This window comes from Macrobrachium rosenbergii, chromosome 50 (assembly GCF_040412425.1).
Source record: "Macrobrachium rosenbergii isolate ZJJX-2024 chromosome 50, ASM4041242v1, whole genome shotgun sequence".
Taxonomy (NCBI): Eukaryota; Metazoa; Arthropoda; class Malacostraca; order Decapoda; family Palaemonidae; genus Macrobrachium; species Macrobrachium rosenbergii.
The window spans coordinates 21,835,611-21,840,000 of record NC_089790.1 but is presented as its reverse complement, the minus strand read 5'-3'; the positions used below and the strand labels follow the sequence as shown (position 1 = coordinate 21,840,000).

General features: G+C 38.3%; 1 long non-coding RNA gene across 2 annotated transcripts in view; it reads left to right on the top strand.

Moving 5' to 3' along the window:
• The window catches only part of LOC136832880 (uncharacterized), a 386,429-nt gene extending 384,176 nt beyond the window's left edge, over positions 1 to 2,253 (top strand). For both annotated transcript variants that reach the window (XR_010851346.1, XR_010851345.1), the window contains one exon: positions 2,178 to 2,253. This is a non-coding gene — a long non-coding RNA (uncharacterized lncRNA). The remainder of the gene's footprint in view (positions 1 to 2,177) is intronic.
• The last annotated feature ends 2,137 nt before the right edge of the window (positions 2,254 to 4,390 follow it).

Genomic DNA, 4,390 nt, shown 5'->3' with positions numbered 1-4,390 from the left:
TCTCTCTCTCTCTCTCTGGTATAATTTCCCCTCTGTAATACATAAACCTGTTCTCTCTCTCTCTCTCTCTCTCTCTCTCTCTCTCTCTCTCTCTCTCTCTCTCTCTCCCTCTCTCTCTCTCTCTCTCTCTCTCTGGCTATTTGTCTCCATTTATCTAGGGTAACTTCTGGTATAATTTCCCCTGTATGATAATAGACCTGCTAAACAAATAAAAAATGTTTATGAATATTATGATTGACAGGTGACGGCTAGAGTGATGAACAGTTGTTAGCTTGTTCGGGATGAAATAAATTAATATTTTCCCTTCTCTTTACCCCTTTCATCAAATATATTATTCGATGAATTACTGTATCAATGTATACTCTTAATTGCTGTATTTATTTATTTTCATAAAGTTGCGTAATCTATTCCATATGAATTATTTTAAATTATTTTAAATGGTTCAAGAGTGGCTCCATCAGCTACAACGTAAACAAGTCCATTCTTGACCTCCCCCCTTGGACTAGACGTATAAAACGTTTTTAAATACACCAGCCAATGGCAGACCAGTCTCGTAAGCATGCAACCTAAACAGACAGTCAGAACAGCCCTTTCTAACCAGGGCTTCTGAGAGGGTGACTGGACAACCAGGCAAAATTTTCGGTAGTCTCATTCTGTTTTAAGCAGTATGCGTGTGAACACTGCATCGTAGGAAAGCCTTTTTTAAGACTATAAAAAGTAAGTCTTCATTGGGATGTGTTTAGTTTTCATTACTGTTTTCAGGAATAGGCTGGGATAATGTTAGTTACTGGTCTGAACGACCCATCAAGTACTCCGGTCCTGGTCGCTTCGGCCGTAACATCCAAAACAACGTAAGACGTTATGTTTGTGTTTTTTACCGTCATTATTTTATGCTTTACTGACATCCCCAAGGGCCTGGTACTAAACACGGGTCCACATTTTCCACGTAAACGCGTTTACGGCCTGAGGTTTGGAAACTTGACAACGAATGATTCCCGGTTGAAATCTTGAAGGGGACAATTGAAAACAGCAAGAAAACTCGAAAAAATGGTTGTCGTGTGGAATTGGAATTTGGACCGGAAACAAGCTTTTACCTCTTGTTTGCGGAATAGAATGTGATGTTTAGATAATTTAGATGTAGCGTTAAAAATGCCTAGTTAAATGGTTAAGATGGGTAAATATAAAGCTAGTGGTTAGAAGTGTTTAGAAGGGAATATAATTTCACCCATTGTTCAGAGGCCTCATGTAGGCACCTACGAGTAACACTTGGTAGGTGGCGTTATTGCAAGTGAAGGGGCCAGTTATAATAGTTCACGTATATTATTATTATTATTATTATTATTATTATTATTATTATTATTATTATTATTATTATTATTATTCCACAGATAATATACGCATCGTTATAAAGGGCTGTTCTGACTGGATGCTTGCGAGACTGGTCTCCCATTGGCTGGTGTATTTGAAAAAATGTTTTTATTGGTCAGCCAGACGAAGATGTCTTGTCAAAGAGGAGCTTCAGAGTGGGCTTGTTTACGTTGTAGGTGATAGAGCCTCTCCTGAATCATTTAAAATTTAAAAAGATTCACGTGAAATCCCTGGAAATGTAACTCCTCCTGATGAATCACATTGGCTCGTTACTCGCCAGTTGTGATAACAGAGAGAAAACTGTTATAAGGAAAATAGAGAAGACTCTATACAAGATCACTGCAGCAGATGCAGCGATTTCTTTCAATAATAATAATAATGACATACATATATGCATTTTAACTATTAAAAACCATCTGGCCCATTCACTGCAAGAACAACTACTTCCCAGTGGTTGCTCTCTCTCTCTCTCTCTCTCTCTCTCTCTCTCTCTCTCTCTCTCTCTCTCTCTCTCTCTCTCTCTCTCTCTCTCTCTCTCTCTCTCTCTCTGGGTTTTAAAGCAATTTCTCCTTTTTAGCTGTCCTAATGTTCTTTAAAAGGTCTTATTTTTTTAGGGGCATATAACCTTCAAAAGCAAAGTACTGAGTGCCCAAGGTACTTGAAATATTTTTGGGATTATAGAATCATTGATTAAAAGACATTTTCCTTTGATTTGGAATTAAGCTTGAGCTTAATGTAATATCAAATATTGCCAAATATACAGAAATATACATTTATGACAGGTCTAACTTTCTTTTTTCTTTTCACAGGTAGAAATAAATGCAGAGATAGTGTGGCTCAACCCATCTAGAGCCCTTGCCCTTCAATCATCAAACAGGTAAGTTGGTACCAGTATCTATTTACCGTTTGACAGGTAAATTAATCTTCCACTCAAGAAAACCAAATTAACAATTAGAGTATTTATTTACATAGTAATATTTTTATGTGTATGTATAGATTACATACACATATATACTTAATTATATATGTGTATGTATATGTATATATATATATATATATATATATATATATATATATATATATATATATATATATACATATTGTTAGACAGGAGGGGCGGATAACACATGGAATTAATGAAACTGGATTTGAACTTGATGCCCACTCGTGGTCGTACATATTTAAAGAGAAATTGCAAGTTTACAGGGTTGTAATATTTTATGCCCATGAGATGATTACTTTACTTGGATGGACGCATACAATAGAGAATGATTAACAGGGGGTTTATTTACAAGGTTTAACAAATAACTAACCTCGACAGGGGTATGAAAGAGTAGCATAATATATGTGGGGCAATTAAGTATGCCCTTGTAGGCTTCAGTAGGAATGTTAGGATCCAAGTAGGGGTCACGTAGCAGGGTTGCACAAACAGCTCTCCTGTAGCAAGTAGAGAGATAACCTTGGTTAGTGGGCGTTCATGCACAGAAACAGTACCCTAATTGCCTCTGTTTTACTGTTGATCAAGGGACTTGGAAACGTGAACGATTAATTACCGCCTGTGCACAACGGCCACTGAAATAATTAAGTTAATGCAAGCACTAGCAATGCAGAGCACCATCGCTACAGCGAATTACTTTACTTGCGAATTTACCATTTGAATGCTTGAGAAAGATCACTGATGGTAAGGGGTTTGGAGCCATTGAAGAATAAAGTGAACTTGAATGAGAAAAGCTTTCTTGCAAAGTCAGAGAAACAGATTTAAAGCTTAGCGAGGCTCTCGATCCCAGAATACACCTTACCGTGGTTAAATCAATTCTAGTCCTCTAGAAATGAGATCCACTGGATTGGGATTCCTGATCTGGTATCCCTGATCTTAGAATGCGTTCCCACGTGCCTTGTGGGAAGGAGGGAGACGACGATATACGTCTGACCTTGGACGGGTCGGTCACTTGAAGCCGGTAGGCTGAGTTCGCTCTCGCAGCCTCCTTTTATGCTGGCCTGGGTGTACCTGAGGATAAGAGTCTCGCCAGTACTTTGACCTTTGTGGGTAGTATTGAGAAGGATAAGAGTAGGATGGCATTAGGATTCTCCGATAACACATGCTAGGGAACATGGTTCTTTCTCGTCTTCTGGCCTCATCTCTTGGCGCGCATTTCAAGATGCACTCTGCCTCTTTGCCTTTTTTAAACGGAAAGCTTAAAAGGCAAACTCAGTGGACCGGAATCCATAAGAGCTCACTCTCTAAGCATCAGTTTCCGCCCTTAATTGAGTCGGAAACTGCAAAATGAGGGCTACTGAGGCTAACGTTAATTAAGCTGCGTTAATTTAATTAATCCTCCCTTGTCCTTCAACATAAAATAAAGCAGTAAACTTAACCCTAAGTGAAGGTAGTGCCCCAACTAACCCACACTTCCTGTTGGAGGAGGACTAGTTTGAGTGTCTTTGTAGTTAAGGTTTTTTAAGTTTGTCAGGACGATGGTACAACTTAAAGGAAGCCCTTAATACTAGGACTAGGTGGCTGCGCTCATTTACTTGTGATAGGTGGAACTTCAAGTGTTATAATTGTTAGATGATTTGCTTAGATTAGTTAAAGTGTCCTTAGATTTAGGCTATTACTGAATGGAATGCTTAGTATTAACATTGGAATTGTACCTTATTTAAGTATGCTGTTTCCCAGTAACAGGGAATGTTGTATGCGTCACCTTAATAATAACATGCACTTAAAGTAATACAGGACACGTGCAAGTCTATGCAATGCACGATTAACTTTGCTTAGCGGCTTGCGATTTAGACAAGTTACAGTACAGTTGCCTCAAAGTATTCCTTTACCCCCTACCCTTATGTTTTATGAAAATGGTATAGTAACACCGCAGTGGGCGTTTACATTTTTTGCGAATAAAAGCCTGTTTGTCTTGTAAGGACGGACGTGAATGGTCGAGCTATTGGTATGCCAATGCTCATATTTCTAAACACTACTGTAGACAATATGTTAATAATATACGAATAATAGTTCACCTTACAA